Below are 22,625 nucleotides of genomic sequence, written 5' to 3'. Positions count from 1 at the left end.
GTATATATAGGATGGTAAAGTTTTGAGATGGTAATGAGAGTTTGTATAGGAAGAATCCTTACACTTCGGTTAGGAGTATCTTGTATCATAGTTTTTGATGTGTGAAACATTCATATATGCAATCAGGTATGAAAGTATATTTGGTTGCACTGTTTCAGCCTCAGGTGGAAAATGTCACCTTGTAATGGTGATGGTAAGTAGTTGGAAAATGTGATGGCAGTATAACGAACCGATGAATAAATGGCACACATAGTATGCACAAGGTCCATAGTTTTATCATACTCGTATGCTTGGCCATGCAAATGTCTGCAAATATTGATATTTGGCACTCCTAGGGAATGTTTTGGGTATCAAAGCCATTATTGAATCTCCATAAAGGAATGTGTTTTGCAAGCCATATTCCAAAAAACACAAGCTTGATTGCAACACTTCCATTTGGTGCAATTTACAACATTCTACCAAATGTTGCAACAATATCAAGCGAGATGTAGATGGAAGATAATTAATTTTAAACTACATGTGAGCCATGTGTGCATTGGCCTCTCCAAATGATTAACATGTAATTTTCATGGGATGAGCTAACACCAAACTGTGCCCAAACAAAGCACTTGGTTGATCATTTACCTTGGACATTCTCTAGACCTAAGGTGCCATTAAGAAAAGTTTTGGTTGTTTGTATAGTTGGATGCATATTATTCTCTTTAAACATAATATCAATGAAACTCTTTATAACGATTTGCACTTAAAAGGATGGTATACTTTTGGGAGTACTATTCAAGGTGTTCTAGAAAATTATAATTCATTGTTTGGGGGGTCTCATTTAGGGTATTATAAGAAATCACATCTAAATTAGACATTTTCTTGTATTCACTTTCTCCAAAGTTTCTAAACACTTCAAACCTTTTGTTAATAATACTTAGATATGTCTAAAATATAGGCATTAACCCACTTTAGAGCTGGGGGTACAATTTTTTAAAGCAACTTATGGGGGCAACTATTGGCCCACCATTAAACTTCAACACCTTGGCAATCAATTTTTGAATCAATTAACCAGAAGATTGGCAACATTTGAAGAGTTAGGAAGGTGAAACTTAGAACCAGCCCCAATTGAGTTGTGCAAACTCCTCAAGTTCCAAAAAGGATGTGGTAATTCTTCTTGTTGCCCTTATAAGTTCTCATGTAATGTTTGATCAAGACTTAAGAGTTAAGACATCAACAACAAATGGAAAGAATACCAAATGTTGCTATTGCCATTGTAGTTCATCGTACATGGGATGGTTTTAGTAGTTTGTTTTATACCTCATCCATGAAAATATTCTTGGTTTCACGTATGTGTGGGGAGATCAACACTTGGAAATATTGAGCCATTTCCATTTTCCCAATCCTTTGTTGGAGCTCAATTTCATTTACCCATTCCTTTGGGCTAGTTTACTCATTAAAGGAATTTATTTTAAGGCCAAGCACAAGGTACTCATGGAGTATATGGTGTACCCAAGATTGAGATGTGAACTCTTCTACTCAACTTGTAGTGATTTGACTATTTACAAAAAAGCAGATTTTTTCTTTCTTAGTGCCATGAAAACTTGCAACTTGGTTTGATAAGTATTTTCATAGAAGATATGGAGTGGTAATTGAGAAGCATCCAAATCCATACAACACCTATGGAAATGATAAAATTGGAGATCTCTTGGTCATGGGACTTGGTTGAGTTGGCTCTTAATGGACTTGCTCAAGCATTGGAATATGTTTCCAAGGGGCACAATTGCAAATCTTACAATAGTTCAAATGTCTCCTCAAAGCTTGTAGAATAAAAGTTGAGATTTTCTTGAAACATTAAACTTGCACTTTTGTATTATAATTTAGGAGGGCTTATAGTGTTACTTATTTGCCCCATGTACCATGGATTTATCAAAGGAAGGTCTATTCATGATGCAATTGTTAAATATGGATTTATTGTCCAAGTGAAATTTGATACTATTGCCTAACATACATTTTTGGTTTAGCTTGAACTTGAGAAAGATTTTGCCAAAGTGAAATCAGATTATATTTGGAACGTTGTCTTCCTTAAAAGTTGGTCCTCATATTTTTCTAGCATTCGATGGTCCTCATATTTTACAAAAGGTTTCGATGGTACAACAACATTCACAAAAGGTTTGGCATGTGTTAACTTTTATTTTTCTATCATTCAATGGTCCTCATATTTTTGAGATCTATTTAACATCTAAAATGTAGACTATCCAATGAATGTTTTCATTAACATCTAAAATGTAGATGATCCAATGAATGTTTTCATTAACTTATTTAATTGGTCTTTACATCTCATAATCACATAAACAAATCATCTTAATAATTTTCATTAGCTACGAGTGTGAGCCACAAGATAAATGGATGGTGATGCCTTGCTAAATAACAAAATCAAAGTAATGGATGCAAAAACTAATAAAATAATAATTATAATAGTCAAGATCTAGCCTCATTCTCTAAAGGTTTTGTTTTCCCTAGCTCATAGGCTATCCTGCATACATTGTCATAGCCAAGATCATCATCCGAGAGTATTCTTTAACACATCTTATTAGTAGTAATCCCTAGTTACATTCGTCATTTGCATCAACATTTCTCATTGAAGATTTTCTCATAAAAAAGTCACCCTACACATATGGGGTGCATCAACAACTCAACAAGGAGAATCTCAAGAAGAAGTCTATCATAACAAGAAGGAATGCATCTCTCATGATAAGTGTTAACCCCTTCTAGGAAGGAGCGACAAAGGAACCATACAAAAGGATGTAAAAAATTTTAAAATTTAGAAGGACAAGAGAAGTGGGAATTAGAGCGATTGTTCAACATGTGTAATGTTTGGATAAGAAAATTATTTTGAAATTATTTTTGTAAAAGAGGCTAGGCTTGCTTTCTTGCAAATTGAAAAATCCAAGTGAGGCATGAGCTCAAGGGATTTCTACCTAGCAAGTAAAAAAACAATGGTATAATATAAAATAGTGTGCAAAGATGAGAGAAGGCCATTCTAAAGTAGTGTAATGAAAGGATACCCAAGAAAATTAAGGCCATATATAAAAACTAGAAAGTGAATGGATAAGCTCATTCTCATGGTGTGCAATCTTGTGAGCTCTCTTCTTGTTCCTTGTTTGCTTCTTCTAGAGAGAGAGAGAGAGAGAGAGAGAGAGAGAGAGAGAGAGAGAGAGCGGTGTGGGAGATGCTCTTGCTTCCCTTTATTATTATTATTATTATTCTTCATGGAGCTTGTATGGTGATTGAGACAATGGAGGTGGAACTCGCTTAAGACGTGTTGCGAGGATCGTAGAGCCATGGACGACCTCTTTTATAGATAGACTACAATGAGAAGGTAAATCGGTAAGTTCACTACATTCATTGGGAGAGTTTGCAATGGTTATATGAGAGGTAGCAATAGTCATGGTTTCTGAAAGCACTTGGAACAATAAGCATTCCGTTAAGTTTGACATGCATGGCTTGTGAAAGTTATGACATTTTGGTTCCATTGCCGAGACCAATAGATTCACGCAACTAGGTGCATACTCTCTATGTTGAGTGGCAGAATAGGATATTACACTTCACAATGTTGCATGAGTTAGCCTAAGACAAGCACATCAAGAGACAATCAATTTGTTGCTTGTGTATTGTAATTTTTGTTTGGGATTGTAGGTAGATTCAAATTTTTAAGGAAGGTAGAAGTGTTAAAAACTAAGGTTCAAAGGTCGCAAAAATTAATTAAACATAAAATCCTCAGTTTTTGTTGTTGAAAAAGAGAAATCCAGAAGTAGGGGGTTTAGGAAACATGGGGCTTTAGAAGAATTCGTGGGTGCTTTTTGAGTTGCAAGGTAGTTTGCTTTTCATTTGGCTCTCTCTTTTCGATCTATACTTTTGCGTATTCTCACTTTTGTGCTTTTCACATTTTGCTTTTTGTAAAAGCTTAGGGAGTGGCAGAGCTATAGAAACAAAGCAATATACTTGAGAAGAGACCACAAATTGGAGTTTGTAGTAGACAGAGGCAAAGGAGACAAAACAAGGCTTGATAACAACAAGGGCATCCTTGACTACATTCTAGACAAGGTATACAAGTATGAAGTGTGAGCTAATTGAATCCTTGTGTGCTGTGAATTTTTGCGTGTGTTTTCTCCCTATCTTTATCTACGACCTAACTTTTCAATGCTGATAAGGTTTTAGGTTTAGGGTTAAGTCTTGTAGGCTACAAAGCCTATTAGACAGCCTGCACAAGGCCAATGGAGCATGGTTGGCTTGATAAGGCCATAACTTTGCAAAATCAACCTATTAGGCCATTTTCTTGATTGGCACCTATAAGGCCACCATCTAATTTTGGCCTAACAGGATTTTCAACCACCAATTGGCTCAATAAAGGCCTTGTTTGGTCTAATAGATTACATTCTGCCATTATAGGTTTGATTCGTCAAGGGAAGACCTAACAAGGTCTTTACAAATTTATTTCTTTATTTGGCCTAAAAAGCTAATTCGATTGTGTAAGGACCTAACTAGGCCTCAATAAATTCTTTATTCATGATATTGTTCAATAGGCCACATGCTAGCGTCACGCCACTAGGCCACATAGGTACTTGATCAACAACAACCACCACCTTAGGATGTTTCTTATCACTCCTCTTAGACCAAGCTCCTAGTGCAATAGCTTACTTGTCCAAAGCTAGCACAGTTAGCATCTTGCCACCAATCCTAGGATAGAATACCCCCACCCTAGACATATATCTACCTATTTCTATCTCCTTAAACACTCATTCTCTTTAAGGAATAGTTATTTAGGGTCACCTAGTCTTTAGGAGCATCCCTTAGATCTAAGCCTAGCACATTCCCATTGCACTCAAGCACACCCCCTCAACCTTAGCTTGATGGGTTTTCATATAACCATGCAACCTACGAACCCTTGGAATATCCAAGCTTGCACCCTAGAGCCGCTTGCACCACATAGAGAATAAGACTAATGACCGTCACCATTGAAATCATCAAGTCCTTAATGTCAATTGAGTTGATTCTCACATTGCACTTGGGGTAATTCACTTGGGCTCATGGCATTAGAGCCTTATGTCAGATAAGCATGTGGACTAGGTCTCATTTTCTTTGAGATCACTTGCACATCCCTACACTTAGGTCAAACTCCATGTAGGTGAGAAGGAAATTGAGTGACCAAAAACACTAGGGTTGAGTTCAAATCCTACACAAAGTGCAATTGACTACATCAACATGTGGGACTGTGAGGAAAAAGCCAACACCTTAGTCAATTATCTTGCCTCTTTTCACCTAACGAACCATGTTCATAGGATACTCACTTAGCCCAATCAATATTCTTGTTTCTTCAGAGCCAAACTCAAGTGAGATTTACTTGCTTAAATTAACTAAGATTGGCCAAGGAATGTTGCCTAAAGCACTGGTACTCTACATAGTATTGGCCAAGCTATTACTAGTGGCATACATTTGGTTGCACACCGACATAGTGAGAGATAGTCCCCTTGAGTGGCAAACTTAAAACATAGACATAGTTGAGGGGCATGTGATAAGTAAAAGTGCATTAACAAGGGGATTACCTACTCATTTTGAGAGGACCCTAGGATCTTGCTTGGAACTATTGTTGTGTGACAAAAGGAAAAGGCTAAGGATTACTTGACAAAGTTCAGAATAGGTACAACACCTTATTTGACCAAATTGTGAAAGCACTATTGGACCATTTGTGAGGAAGTCAAGTAAAGAGAGGGAACTAAGAACCCTCATGACAATTAGCTATCTTGAAAAATTGAAAATTGAGTCAAAAGGGTTGGGAGGGGGGGTTAAGACTTCATGTCAAAGTCACAATTTCAAGTGTGTAAAATAATTGAAGGTTGAAGTTAAGCTCTTGATTAGTGCTACTTGTTTTGTGATGTTTGTATGTGAATGATACAAAATTGCAAACACTCTACTATTACAAAAAGTGTATAGTATTCACTCACATTGTTTGAGAAAAACGGAAAGTGTGGTTGTGCACGGTGCATTGGCAATTGCACCTAGTGGAAAATATTATTTGTGTCAAAAAGTAATGCATGACTAAATTATAATGGGATAACAAAAGAAATTGGGATTAATCGAGGAAGAACAAGTAAGAAAAATGAGATTGCAAAACTATACAATCAACCCAATAAACTATCTTGTCAAAGGAAAGGAAAACAAATAAACAGCAAAGCAGACTATTGAAACAACCCAAGAGAGATGACTGATAGAGACAAAAGTATCAATGTGCCTCACTAGCCAACAAGGGCTACTTTGGTGACATGCATATCAACCCTCAATGATCTACACACTTACTTGGCAAACCCTAGAAGCAAAGAAAGCTGTCTTCAACATAGGCACTTGCCACTCTACCTAATCTCATTGGCATCTTAAAACCTTAGTTGCACAAGAAGAAAAAGTGACCATGTTAGCCTTGAGCCCAAATGTTGACAACCTAGGTATTGATCCTAGAGAATATATAGGTGAAATCTAGTAATTACTAGTGCAATACAAGTAGAAAGCACAAATTGTGCATGTGGATAGACTAGTATATGAGATCATAAATGAACTAGAAAAAGAGAGAAGGCTAGGAAAAGACCTACTACAATAGGTTGCTAGGTTTGCACAAGCACAAAGGATCGATAGGTTGAGGAAAGAGACCAAGCTTAACCAAGTCTAGTGCACTTGGTTGATGTTTTTTGGATGTAAAAGACTAGGATCCAACTTAGATAGACAAAGAGTGCTTGAAACTGGAAAAATAGGGAAAGAGAGAGGGAGCTTGAGCTCGTGCAAGACACACAACACACAAAGAATGCACTTAAGATATGAAGTTGAAAACCCCAGTCTTCCTTCTTCTTCTTCTTCTCCACTATAACAATCTACCAAGAATAAAAGAGAGTACAACATACATAATACACAAGTGGTCCATAATGTAAACATGCTAACTAGAAAGAAGACTAGATAGAAATCCCATATCTTGAGTAGGTAGACAAAACTGATATCCAGCTTATGTGAGTGTTAATTCGTGTTGAACTTGACATATCAACACTCCCCCTTAAGCTCAACTCCATGAGTTGTACTCCAAATAAGCTTCCAAAACATCAAATCTTTTCTAGTCCTAGGGCCTTGGTGAAAATATCTGCAACTTGCTCCTTTGTGCTCACATATATGAGATCAATGCCACCTTCCAAAATCTGCTCTATGATGAAATGGTAATGAACGTCATGTGTTTGTGCATGCATGAAACACTGGGTTCCTTGCCAACTATATGTTGCTCTCTCATTTGTCACAATAAGTGACAAGTTTTCTGTCAATCAGTATCCCCAAATCATCAGGTAGATTTTGTAACCAAACAACTTCACATACTGCCATAACAACACCCTTGTACTTTGTCTCTGTACTTGATAATACAACAATGGGTTGCTTCTTATTTCTCCAAGTCATAGCCCACTCCTAAAGGAAAATACATAGCCATTGGTGGAATTCTTGTCAAACACACTGCGGGTCTAATCTACATTAGTATAACCAAATAACTACACCACGGAGTCACCCTCATAAAAGAGAGTGCATAAATTGAGTCTCTAAGCCAACTATGTAGTTACAATCTAACGTGGTGATATTTGTGAAGATCAAACTTTCCACCATTTTCCTTTACATTGTGGGATCCACCAATATTTTTCTTTACATTTTGATCAAATGGTATAGAGATTGGCCTACAATTAGCCATACCATACTTTTTCAACATATCCATGTCTTCGTGAAAGTCATGCCCCCGTAGATGTTCTTATCACCTCAATGCCAAGAAAGTACTTCAGCTCTCCCAAACTTTCATGTTAAATTTCTACTTAAGAAGACTCTTCACATGCTCCATCTCTTGTACATTATCACCCCCAATGATCAAATTATCCATATACAAGGTAATCATAATGATGTCCCTATCACTTTGATGCCTATAAAGTGAGCGATCATCATTTCCAACATGAAAACCAATAGAGACACGATGATGTGCTATGTGGTCATGCCATGCTCTTGGTGCCTATTTTAGCCCATACAAGGTAATCATAATGATGTCCCTATCACTTTGATGCCTATAAAGTGAGCGATCATCATTTCCAACATGAAAACCAATAGAGACACGATGATGTGCTATGTGGTCATGCCATGCTCTTTGTGCCTATTTTAGCCCATACAAGGATTTCATAGCTTGCGCATATAATTGGGGTGAACCATGCTCTCATAACACTATGGTTGCTCCATGTACAATTCTTCTTGCAACTCACCATGTAAGAATGTATTCTTACATCCATATGATACAAGACCCAATCTTTTACTACAACCACATCAATAACAATTCTTATAGTTGCCATATTTACCATTGAAGTAAATGTCTCCTCATAATCAATCCCAAAAGTTTGTGCATAACCTTTGGCAACTAATTTTACTTATATCTTCTCACACTTCTATTTGCATTATGTTTTACCTTGTAAACCCACTTGTAGCCTATAGCTTTTTTTCTCTTAGATAGGGGCACCAAATACCAAGTCTAATTTATATTTAATGTAGCCATTTCTTCATCCATGGCTTTCTCCTAATGCACATGACCAATAGCTTCCTCTAAGAAAGTGGGCTCAACTAATTTTATAACCATCATATATCAACCATCATAACCATCATATATCAACTTGTTTGTGAGATACCTTACTCTCATTGACCTACGTACTTAGGGAACCCTCTATGATCCCTTTACATTAGCCCTATTTTTTCTTACACTAGGTGTATAAAAAATTGGAATACCAAGTTCATCATTCATGCTGTGATCTGTGCAATCAAACTCACCATCTACACCAAGTGGCTCAACTACTTTTCTTTTCTCTTTTTTGTGATATATTTTCTTCACTTGTAGGAGCGTTACTTGCATGAAACCTATCTAGGAGCGTTACTTGCATGCAACCTATCACTCTATGGTCTCTTAGTAGACCTATTAGATGTTGGGGGTAAAGGCACATGTGCCTATGCAACATGTGTATTCACTACACTGATAATACTCACACACTTGTACATTGCAGGTAGTGGGAATCCATCATTATCACTTCGATCTTTACTCTTTCAAATGACTAATGAATAAGGGAAGGTCATTCACACATTGTGACGATTGGAGTTCCCGCATCTTGTGTCTCTCTCTCTTGCTCTCTTGCTCCATCCTCCACATCTTGCACCTCCCTTGGTTCCACTTGCTCATGCTCCCACTTGGGCTTCTAGCCCTTGATCGAGAAGAGCTTTCTTAGCTTGACTTGTGGATTCAAAAAACTTCAGCACTTCACTCATGGTAGGCATGGCTTTAGCTTGAAGAGGTAAACACTGATGCTCCCCATCTTCCTAGTCTTCCTTGAGCACCTTAGTTGCCCCTTGTGCCCTATTTTCTTCAACCAAAGTAGCAATAGGTACAACAATAGTAGTGTGAATTGTGCCTACTGCTGCTGCCCCCTTTTTTGATCAATTGGACATCATCTCCTACCTCTTATGTGGCATTTGACACTCCTTAGCACTTGGTCAACCTCCTGGACACTTCTCAGGTATTGGCATTCATCATTAGGTATTGATTCGAGCCTCTAAACCTTTGTTATTCACTATAATATACATTGGATTGGTTGTAATATAGGTCGATGAAGGGTCTATTCAGTGATTAGAGCTCACTCTTGTCTCTACTATTGATACTAGTATGCATATGCATTAAGGCTAGGATGTTTGACAAATGTATTGACGTGCTAGTGGATCGATTTGAGCAGCTTGCATAGCTCAAATTTTGTAGGGTATATCACTGCTCTAATATAGTGGGTAGCAAGCATAGGGAAATATATGCATATTGCTATTTGATGCCATTCATGTACTGCATTGGATGTATTGATGTATGATATTGATGCATTGCACCATGATATACATATGGAGTGCTTTGAGCTTCTCATTTGAGCTCGATTACATGTCTTGGAGCTTTGGTTAGTTGCTACAGTGATCATTCACTTATAAGCTTGAAGATTTCATTGAGTTTTATGCTCTAGGCTACATACTTGATGTATCTTGGATGCTTGGATATCATGTATATGATCTATTGAGCTTGTCTTGATTACTTGGCATTCGATTTTGTTCTAGTGGGAGTCACTTGAGCTATTGCTTCTTGCATTGAGACAATTGGACTCATTGAGTTGTGTGCATGCTCTCTTGATGCTTATTGGATGCAATTACTCTTCAGTGGATTGATTTGAATTATGCTTTGGATATGGCAACTATCTCTATTAGTTTGATCTCATTGATGTTTACACATTGCTTGGCTATGTATTGAGCTTCTTACCTGTGTCGAGTCATTGCAGTTCTCTTTTATTCCTCCTAAGACCTACTATATGCATGATGTCTATGAATATTGGATGTATGGTTTACTGACACATTGAGGTGTAATAGATCTTGGTACTGGATGTATGCACCTTCACTGCTAGTTGCTCTTACATATTCCATTTGTTGTTGGATATACTTAGTAGTGGGAGCTTGTCTTTTTTCTTGATTGATTGCCCATAGGGTTTTGGATTCACTACTACATTTATTAAAGCATTACTGTAATTGTAGGTTTACACATTATCTATGGGATTAGATGACTTTGATTTAACATTTTATTATTGGTAGTTACCAGTTAGCCTTATACTTTGGTTTCTTCCTCTGTTTAGACCTTGTCTTGGCTATGATTTGGGGGCAATTTGGAATTATTTACAACAACATGTCTTCTTGTACAATACTTTTGTTTCTTGGGCATAATGGTTGGTGGATTTGCTATCTTTATCATTGAAAAATTGGATGGCACTAGTTACAACTACTAAAAGGCATAGATTTGGCAAGTTTTGGTACACAAATTGTAGGGCTCCAAACACTTTGATGAGGAGGATTGGATTGAATTGGATGAGTTATGAAAATCTATAATCATTCTATCATGCTCTAAGCAGGTATTCTACAATGTTATCTCTGAAGGGTAGATTGCATGGCAGTTATAGGAGAAGATCTGTGATGTCAATGATAAGTAAGCCCTATCTCTCATATGTATTGGTTGAAGCAACTTATGGACCTTTGTATGAAGGAGAGGACTTCCATGTCCACCCACTTAAATGAGTTTCACTATTTTTGGCAACTTGTCTTCATATAAGGCATTGACTTTAAGGAGAATCTTCTACCATTTTTCTTGCTAGTTACATTGCTTAAATTATGGGACACTTTCCGTATTACTGTGTGCAAATATGCTTGCTGATGGCCTACAATTGCAGGATGTAGGGGGTGCATTACTGAATAAATAAGTTAATGGAAAGAATATTGATGCTTGATGTAGCTCTCATGCTTTGAGAGTTGGAGACAATAATGCTAAGAGCAATAATGATTGCTCTTGGAGAGTCTCTTAGAAGTCTTGTTCTCAGTCATGTGGACAATCTCGCAATAAGTCCTATAGCCATAAGAGGACCATAAGTCCACATTGACTTGTCATTTTTGTGGGAAGTCAGGTCATATTGGGCTGTAGTGCCATAAAATGCATCATGACAAGTGCAAAGAAAAGAAAAAGGAAAACGTTCAAGAAAAGAATGATGATTGTAATATTGCCCTAGTAAGTCTAGCATTAGATTGAAGAGATTAGCGTAGTGTAGACTGATTTAGATGATGATTATATACTTACATCTTATTCTCTTGATATTTGAAAATTGATTGATGTCTCATCCACTTACGCTCATTATTGATTGATTGGGCTTCATTTCATGTTACCCCTCATTGAGACTGGTTTTACTCCTATTGCAACATGACATGATCTATTAGATTATTGGGTAATGACTTGGCATTAGATATTGTTGGTATTGGAGATGTATGGCTATAGTTTGCTCTAGGGAGCATCTTTACTTTGCATGATGTATGCCATGTTTTGGCTTTGAACAAAAGCCTACTCTCTTTTGGACAGTTGGATGATGCTGGTTGTTTTGTATCTTTAGGTGATTCCTCATGAAAGATTACTCGTGGGAATCTTGTCCTTTCATGAGGTGTCGAGCCTGACACTCTTTATTCCTCACTCATATTTGGGCTTATTGACCATGTTTCAGCACTGTCTATAGTACCACATGTATTGGTATGACATCATTGCCTTAGGCACATATGATTAAAGGGAATGAAAATGCTTACTTGTTTGTAGTATCTTCTATCCCTTGATTAAAAATATTTTGATTCTTGTGATCATTGTCTTTATGGAAAGTAGACCCATAGTTCTCATAAGAAGTCTCAAATTATGCACATGGGTGAGCCTCTGGCTCTTGTTCACTCTAATGTTTGTGGATCTATGCTCTATCAGTCGTTAGGTGTAGTGAAGTATTTCTTTAATTTCATTGACGATTACTCACATAAGGTCTCGGCATAGCCCATAAAGTAGAAAACAAAAGTATCGCTATGTTTTAGTGCCCTTGTTGAGAATGAGTTTGGATATAGAATACGATGCCTACAATTTGACAATGGGGATTAGTATGTATCTAATCCTTTGGGAAATTTTGTAATGATGATTGAATGGAGAAGCTTGAGTGAGAGCATGAGCAAGAAAAATTAATGGAGGCTTGAGCTATGGTGGAGAGAGAGAGAGAGAGAGAGAGAGAGAGAGAGAGAGAGAGAGAGAGAGAGGGTGTGTGTGTGTGTGTGGAAACTCCAATAGTCACAATGTGTGACTAGCCTTCCCTTATTCATTAGTCACTGAAAAAATAAAGAATGAAGTGATAGTGATGGGCACTCGCCACCTACAATGTATAGATGTGTGGATAGTAAAGTGTAATGAATACATGGGTGATGTAGGCACATGCATCTTTACCCCTTACAACCTCCCACATAAAGGAGAATATGCCTCTAGTGAGAAGAGAACAAGAAAAAGTGATAAAATACAATATATATAGAGTACAACATGATGAGGAAAGACATCATGTCATTCTATGCCTAGTATCTTCTTAAGGAAGGCAAAATGTTCCATTGAAAGACTTTTAATAAGTAGATTTGTAGGATTTTGGTCAGTTGAGATCTTCACAAGATCAATGGACTTGTCCTCAAACAAATTCTTTGATAAAGTGGTAATGTACATCAATGTGCTTTGTCTTCTCGTGGAAGATCAAATTCTTGGCTACAACTAAATAGTGTTCATAGAATTTGACTACAAGGTAGGGACCACATGAGTAATACCAAGGTCTGCGAAATGACCTAATTAGAGAGCCTCCTTGCAAGTCTCATTGGTTGTGATATACTCTACCTTTGTAGTAGATAGGTCCATGCATTTTAGCAATTGGGACATTCAAGAAATCAAGGTGAATTCATAGCTAGAGGTGGACTTTCTACTATCTACATGTCTTGTATAATCAAAGTCAGTGTATCTCATGACCATGTATCCTAGCTGCCATAAGATATGCACATATTTGCAGTGCCTGTAAGGTATCTCATGATACCTTTCACAACATCCCAATGCTGCCTACTAGATGTAGTTATATAGCATGCCACAACTCCCACTATAAATGCTATGTTAGGATAAGTGGCTATCAATGGCATACCCCAAATTGCCCACTGTGGATGCATAAGGAATCTTGGCCTTCTCGGGTTTCTACTCATCAGATTGTGGACAAGACTGTGGAAAATTGGCTTGACTAACCTTGACATGAGAAGGCAAGGGACAACTAATAGGCATAACATCATGCATATGAAACTACTCAAGGACCATTTGGATGTACTTCTTCTGTGACAAGTAAAGGAGCCCCTTAGAACCATCGCATGTGATGTGTATCCCAATAATATGTTAGGTGTATCCCATGTTTTTCATCTCAAAGCTGTTCTTGAGTTGACTTTTTAAGGCATCCACCTCATCATGAGCTCTCCCAGCAATGAAAATATCATCCACATAGGGTATCAAAATCATAAGGATGCCATCATGGGCATTCTTGGTGTATAAACATAGATCCATATCATTGCAGGTACATCCGTGTGAATGCATAAAAGTATCAAACTTGTGGTAGCATTTCCTAGGTGTTTGCTTAAGGCGATGAAGGCTGTTTCTTAACTTACACATTAGGTTTTTTGTGCCTTTTTCCGACCATTCACTTGATTGAGAGAATAAGACTTTTGAGAGTCTCTTCCATAGCAATCATTACGGCTCTTAGCATAACTACATCAAAGCATGAGAGCTACGGGAAACATCTTCTTTCTATTAAATTTTTCATTCGATAATGCACCCTCTACATCTTGCAATTTTAGACCATCAAGCATATTTATACACATAGCAATATGGAATATGTAACATGATTCAAGGTAACTAGGAAGAACAATGGTGGAAGATTGTCCTTAAAGTCAATCTCGTGTGATTGACAAGTGGCTGAAAATAGAATGAAATTCATTTAAGCGGGTGGAGATGGAAGTTCCCTCTTTCATACGATGGTTCATGAGTTGCTTAAGCCAATACATTTGAGAGGCAGGGCTTTGCTTATCATAGATATCATGAATCTTCTCCCATAGTTGCCATGTGGTTTGCCCTCAGAGACAACATTGTAGAATACTTTCTTAGAGAGTGAGCAAATTATTGTAGATTTACATAATTCAGCCCAATCCTCTACATTAAAGCATTTGGGCTTGACATCCTCATGTCTCAATGGCTTAGTCTACAAATTTTGCACCAAAACTTGCCATATCTATGCCTTCCAATAGATGTAATTAGTGCCATCCAATTTGTCAATGTTAAAGATAACAATGTCATTTGATCCACCAACCATTGTGCAATAAAATGAAAACACAATACAAGAAGATGGGATGCTACAAATGACTATAAATCAACCCCAAATCATAGCCAAGGCAAAATCTAAACGAAAGGAAGTACCAAAATGCAGGGGTGTCTATTAATTGCTAGTAATGAATTGTCAAATCAAAGCATATGCTCTCATAAATAATGCATAAACTTGAAATTATAGTAATGGTGTAATAAATGGTGGTGAATCCAAGACCAACTATGAAAAATCAAGAAAGAAAATCCAAGCTCCCATTGCTAAGTATATTCAAACGGGGATATGTAAGAGCAACTAGAGTGAGGATGCATATGACTAGTACCAAGATCTATCACAACTTCAATGTTGCAATAAACCATATATCTAGTAGGCATAGACATAATGCATGTAGTAGGTCTTAGGAGGACTAAAAGAGATTTTCCAAATGCATGATCAACTTAGCAAGGGTAATGAAGCTCAATACATAGCCAAGCAGTGTCTATACATCACGGACATGACATTGAAAAAGATAGGTGCGAAATCAAATCAGCCCATTGAAGAGTAGTTGCATCTAATAAGCATCAAGATAGTATGCATATATTGCAATAAGTCCCACTCTCTCAGTAGATCAAGGTCAATTGCATAAAACCCAAAAATCTACTCGAATGGAAAAATATCCAAGTAGCACAAGTGACTCCCACTAGAACAAAACTAAATGCCAACTAAGCAAGATAAGCTCAATACATCATGTGCATGACGTCCAAGCATCAAAGATACATCAAGTGCATAGCTGGAAGCAAAATCTTCAAGCTCGTAAGTGAATGGTCACTGTAGCAACTGACAAAGCTCTAAGATAGATAACCAAGCTCAAATGTGAAACTCAAGGCATTCCATAAGCATATTTGGGTGCATAACATCGATGTGATACATCAATACATCCATTGAGGTACCTGAATATCATCAAATGGCAACAAGCATGGACTTTCACAGTAAAATAGCTTGATGTGATAGCATACAATATCTTGAACATTAGTGAACAATAGGTCCGTTTGCAACATAGTGAACATTAGGTCTATCCTGCAACATGGTGAATATGTTTGTCTTGCACAGAGTAAATAGTAGGTTTGTTCCACATAGAGTAAATAGCTAGTCTATTATATATTACAACAAATGACACTTGTCCTGCATAAAGTAAACGATATGTCAATCTTACACTATTAACCCTCAGACAAACAAGGTGGAAAATTTGGAAAATCTAAAGCAAAAGACAAGGCCAAGGCAAAAGTGAAATGGAAGATGAAGGCGTGACAAGAAAAATATGGAAACACAAGAAGTGTAGAAAAGTCCTAAATCAAGGAGAAAGGCGCATAAGAAAAAGCACAAGTCAATACTTTTGTAAAAGAGCGCAAGGCGCATCATGATTTATTTTAAGAGTGTCGAGCTCTCACTCGTGCAAATTGTAAAGGTAGATGGGCGGTAGGAAGGAAGCTAAGAAGATAGGAGGACAATGGGAAAAAGGGCATGGGCCACGGCCGCCCATGTAAAAAAGGGGATATCACCCAAAAGGGATTTAGGGTTTTGTATATAAAGTTGAAAAGTGAATGAGAAGCTCATTCTTGTGTGTGGCCAAAAGGAGCTCTCTTCTTCTTCTTCTTCTTCTTCTTCTTGCTTACTTGGGACCGTGGGGAGATGGAGAAGCTCTCCCTCTTCTCCTCCCTTTTTCTCTTCTCTTCTCTTCTCTTGTCTTGCTCGCGGCAATGGAGCTTGGAGCTTGGAGCTTGGAGCTTGAGGATGGAACTCACTTGAAGATTGCACTTGGATCGTAGAGCTACCAGAGTGCTAGGGAGAGGAGGCAACTCGATTGGGCATGCAGGTAAGCTCACTACACTCGTAGAGAGAGATAACACGTCGGCTATGTGAGAGGTAGCCATTAGTGCTTGGAATGCTTGAGCAATAAGCGGCCTGTGGGTCTTGGCAATTTTGCCTCTACATTTCGTTCCGTTGCCGAGACCAACGGATTCAAGCCTTGAGTGCTTGCATGCTCTGAATTGAGCATTGAAGTAGGGTTTTCCCCAGACTGGTACTTGAGGTAGATAGGTGGGAAGCGAGGGAGTTTGAAGAGATATTTGATCTCCTTAGTAAGTGGATTTTTGGTTTTTTGGATTTGGAAAAGTAGGTTGGAGCAGTGTAGGTGTTTTCTTTGTGATTTTGATGATTAGGATAGGAAAAAAGAAAGGAAAAAAAGAAAAAACATACATTAGGGTTTTTGCTATCATAGCAGGGCAAGAGGGTTTGATTTGCTTGCCAATTTGTATTTTGGATTTTATTTGCTATTCTAGGTATATACAATCCTTCATTAGGGTCTATTCTTACATTCTAGAAGTTTGTGTGACCCCTCATAACCAAAATCGTTAGAATCAAGTTGATTTTCAACATCTTGAAAACTGGTCTACAGAAGTCAGACACTGTTACCAAAGTCCGATTCCCAGAATCAGACTCGGATGGTCCGATTTCCAGAATTGGACGGTCCAATTTTCGGACTCATACCAACTCATCCTGTCTAATCGGACATAACCTGTCCGATTTCAAAAATTGGACACCCTATAATCGGACGTCTGATTCCTAGAATCGAACACACAAAAATCGGGCACACAAAATTTGAACCAACCCATAATCAAACCACTGGGACTCGGACCGTCTGATCGACCGGTTGAACCAACCCAGAATCGGACGTCCAATTTTGATAATCCGACTCTTGAGAATCAAATATTTGAGAATCAGAACAAGTGAATAGAATACAAATTTGACACATCTAAGCGCTAAAATTGACCAGAGACTGTATAGAATCGAAAGCCATCATAGATCTATCACCATTAAGTTGAAATAGTTCAAAACTTGGCTACAAACGGTCCTTCAAATCGCACATGGTGTTTAGCGTAATGGCCATGTGTGCTGAGGGGGATTGCCCCCCTCGGACCCCCTTTAGAGAGGACTGCCCCCTATGCACCTCCCCCAAGTAGGTTGGAGAGAAAACGTGCGCCGTGACAAGTCCTCCAAATTAGATCCTAGTGTAGTAATGGCTCTGTACAAGTATAGATTCTCACTTGCAACAAACAGATACCCTAGAATCTCAATGGGCCAATCTAGTCAACAAGGGCAAAAAGGACACACCACAAAGACATGTATAGGTTGCATTCGAGTTGTATCTAGTCAAAGAGGAATGCAACAACATTAAGCTACAATTGCGAGGATGAATAGACATGACATTCCTGACAATAGATGCACCTTGAACGGCATTGCACAGACAACCCGAGACATCAGTAGAGGATCCACATCTGGTTGTGCAGTTGGGGACTCAAGGGCATGTATCAGAAGGCTTGAATTTATAAGTCAAGACTCAAAAGATGAAGACATAGTACCACCTGCTTATCTTAGGGTCACACTCATCGCAAAAAGAGAGCATAGCGTTGATGCTCTCATCGATGAAGGAGCATATTTTAATACCTTGACCCATGAAGCATGGACTCTACTAGGCCAACCACAGCTCACACCGACTAATGCAACTATTAGTCCTTATGAGGGACACCCACAAGCACTTATAGAGAAGTGCAAAATCCTTGTAACTATTGAAACCGAAAGCTTGCATATCCTATTCCGTGTTCCTCCAAATAGTGCTAATTGTGGAAAGGAAACCCTCCTAGGAAGACCCTTCAAAAGGGCGACAAATTTTGAGGCTGATTATGTAGCACAGAGGATACACTTGACACTCCCGGGTGTGAGGATAATCACAACCTTTAGTAAGGGTGACCTCATCAAACCTCGAGGGAAAGACAAGGAACATTCTGACATACTAGGCAAGCCTAGTAATGAGAGCAAGGACTTGTTGAAAGAGTTGATACAAGCACATCTTGAATAGAGCGAACCAGTGAGTGAGGCCATGCTTGAAACAAGAAGGTCAAGAGACAATGCTTAGGACTGGCTTTGGACTTACAAATATTGTAGAAGACCACAAAAGAATCCCAAGTCTTATAGACAAAGGTATCGATGGAGAGCTATCACAATGCCGCGATGGATATCCAAAGTGTTGCTACGTGCTCAAGGGTATTACACAGGTAACCGATGGATTTAGGTGCCAAATATTAACCCTCAAACGAACGAAGGTGGAAAATCTGGAAAAGCTAAAGCAGAAGACAAAGGCCAAGGCAAAGAGAAACGGAAGACAAAGATGCACAAGGAGAAAAGTCCTAAATAAGGGAGAAAGGCGCGCAAGGAAAAGCGCAAGTCAATACTTTAGTAAAAGAGCGCAAGCGCATCATGATTTAATTCAAGGACGGGCTCTCACCCGTGCAATTTGTAAATGTAGACGGGCGGTGGAAAGGAAGCTAGGAAGATAGAAGGACAATGGGAAAAAGGGCCTAGGCCACGGCTGGCCATGTAAAAAAGGGGATAAGGGGATGACCGCCCAAAAGGGATTTAGGGTTTGCTTGAGCTTGTGCTTGAGAGAGGGAGTGTAAGAGTGTGAGGGAGTGAGTATGTGAGGGTGAGGGACCAGGGAGGAGAAGCTCTCCATCTTCTCCTCTCTTCTTCTCTTCTCTTCTCTTCTCTTCTCTTGCTCGCGGCTATGGAGCTTGGAGCGTGGAACTTGAGGATGGAGCATGCTTGAAGCTTGCACTTGGATCGTGGAGCTACCGGAGTGCGTGGGAGAGGAGGTAACTCGATTAGCATGGAGGTAAGCTCACTACACCCGTAGATATGGATGGCACATTGGCTATGTGAGAGCTAGCCATTAGTGCTCGGCTTGGAACACTTGAAACAATAAGCAGTCTGAGGGTCTTGGTGGTTGAGCGAAAGCTCCCACATTTTGGTTCCGTTGCCGGGTCCAACGGATTCAAGCCTTGAGGGCTTGCACGCTTTGAATTGAGCATTGGAGTAGGGTTTTCCCCAAACCGGTGCTTGAGGTAGATAGGTAGGAAGCGAGGGAGTTTGAAGAGGTATTCGATCTCCTTAGCAAGTAGGTTTTTGATTTGTTGTTGAATATTAGAGTAGGATAATCCATCTCCATCTTTGGTTTTGATTTTTGTTGCATTAGGATAGGAAAAAAAAAAGGAAAACAGTAGGGTTTTTTGTTGCTATATAACATGCTGAAATAGGAAAATAGGGGCACAGATTCAGATTTCTGGCTAGAAAAGTATGAGGGACTAACCTCTTATGTCACAGCAGGCTGGGATGGGGCAATAAGAGGCCTAGGGAACTAGAAAAGGCCACATTTGACATCTTGCCCTCTAAGAAGAGAGTGTGCTTGAGAGCCAGGGAGAGAGAGAGAGCTGCGGGGAGATCGTCAACTGCTGATTGATTCGAGCGCCACACCATTTTCAGGTATGCCAGGCATTTCCCTCTATGGCTTTGCATATAATTAGACGGCACGACACGATTCGGTGGAGTAGATGTCGACGAAGAGGCGTCGTGTGCAACTCCGGGCCGTCGGCCACGCAGTTCGACCAGTTCCTCCGAGTCCCAAAATAGGATTGCCCTATCTCTGGAGTTGGACCGTCTGACTCTAAAAATCGGACTACCTTTCTGATCCGATTCCTAGAATCGAACCAGCTCAGAATCGAACCAGCCTAGAATCGGACCACCCTTGTCTGACTGATCGGACACCGTCCGATTTTGAAAGTCGGACACTCGGACCCTGGAAATCGGACACAAGGAATCGGACCACCCAGGATCGGACACCTGTCAAAATCGGACGTGACCAAAATCGGACCACTGGGCCGATCGGACCAACCTTAAATTGGACGTCCGATTTTGATAATCAGACTCCTGAAAATCAGACATCTGAGAATCGGACAGAAAACTGTCAAAATCAGACAGGTATCTAGAACACAAATTTTGACGCATCTAAACCCCGAAATTGACCCCAAAGGCTACGTAGAGCTAAAGGCACATCACAGATCCATCACTGGGCTGAAACTTAGAGCAAGTAGTTCAAAATTTGGTTATAAACGGTCCTCCAAATTGTGCATGGTGTTTACCGTAACGGCCTTGCAGGCCAGGGGGGGACTACCCCCCCAGACCCCCGCAGAGGGGGCTCTGCCCCCTTCGCACCTCCCCCAACTAAATTGGAGGGAAAACACGTGTCGTGATAGGTCCTCTGGATTAAGCCCTAGTGTAGTAATGGCTCTACACAAGCATAGATCTTCACTTACAAAGCAGCAACCGAAAGCCTGTACCCAAACAAAGACAAAAAGAGACCCTAGAATCTCAACAGGACAATCTAGTTATCAAAGGCAAAAGGGCCACACCATGAGAGCACAAAGGCATTGTGTTCAGACCGTGTCTAGTCAAAGCAAAATGCAACATCAAGCTACAACAACAAGAATGACTAGGTATGATAGTCATGATGATAGATGATCCTTGAATAACACTGCACTGACAATCCAAGACATCAGTGGAGAATCCACATCTCGTCGTGCAGTTGGGGACTCAAGGGCATTTGTCAGAAGGCTTAAATTTACAAGTGAAGGCCCGAAAGACGAAGACATAGTACCACTTGCTTATCTTAGGGTCAAACTCACTGCTAAAAGAGAGCATACTATCGATGCTCTGATAGCAGATTTCAATATCTTGACCTATGAATCATGGACCCTACTAGGCCAACCAGAGCTCACACCGACTAGTACAACTCTTAGCCCTTATGGGGGACACCCACAAGCGCTCATAGGGAAGTGCAGAATCCTTGCGACAATTGAAACTGAAAGCTTGCCTATCGTATTTCATGTTCCTCCAAATAGTGCTAGTTGCGGGAAGGAAACCCTCCTAGGAAGACCCTTCAAAAGGGTGATCAAGTGTGAGGCTGACTATGTAGCACAGAGGATATACCTGACACTACCGGGTGTGAGGATAGTCACAACCTTTAGCAAGGGTGATCTCATCGAACCTTGAGGGAAAGGCAAGGAAGGTGCTGACATAATAGTCAAGCCTCCTAACGAGAGCAAGGACTTGTTGGAAAAGCTGATATAAGCACAGGTCGAACAATGAGAACCAGTGAGTGAGGCCATGCCTGAAACGAGAAGGTCAAGAGACAATGCCAAGGATGGGCTTTGGACTTATAAATATCATAGAAGACCCCAAAAGAATCCCAAGCCTTATAGACAAAGGCGTCGATGGAGGGTCAGCACAATGCCGCGATGGATATCCAAAGTGTTGCTACGTGCTCAAGGGTATTACGCATGTAATCGATGGATTTGGGTACCAAAACTCCCTGCTAAGCCGCCTTTATCAGCTAAGGACCAGATTGCATCAAAAGCAACGAAGCATAGGAGAAAATCTAAGAGAAGCTCCAGGTCTCGAGGCAAGAAACCAAACATGAGTGTTCAAAGGAAAGAGCCTCAGCCTAGTATGCTTAATAAGCAGAGGTCATGTGTAACCATTGAGCATGCACAAAGACCACTAGTGCTCAAGGAGATTTTGACTTCCCAAGAGGATAATGAGAACCAGAGGCACAACACTGCTCATAGGAAGGCTGATTCCTCAACAAAGAAAATGGAACAATTGTCTAAAAGGCTCGAGCAAATCATTCAGCCAGTGCCACATCCACCTAAGAGTCCTAGACCTCTTACACCCTCTTTTCCCAAACAGACACAGGAAGCACAACAGCAGTCGTCAAGAGCGGCTGCTCAATCCCAATCTCTATCTCCATCTAAGCTTCCAAATGTCCAAGAGGTGGGACATGACACTGCCTGTAGCTCCCGGACCAAGGATATGCCTGAGCAACCTAATGCAACTAGAGCAACTCATGCTCGATCTACACAGATGAAT

The sequence above is a fragment of the Lygodium microphyllum genome, chromosome 5 (genome assembly GCF_053477565.2).
Source record: "Lygodium microphyllum isolate KBCC chromosome 5, Lygodium_microphyllum_v1.1.10, whole genome shotgun sequence".
Classification (NCBI taxonomy): Eukaryota; Viridiplantae; Streptophyta; class Polypodiopsida; order Schizaeales; family Lygodiaceae; genus Lygodium; species Lygodium microphyllum.
This window is presented reverse-complemented; position numbering follows the sequence as displayed.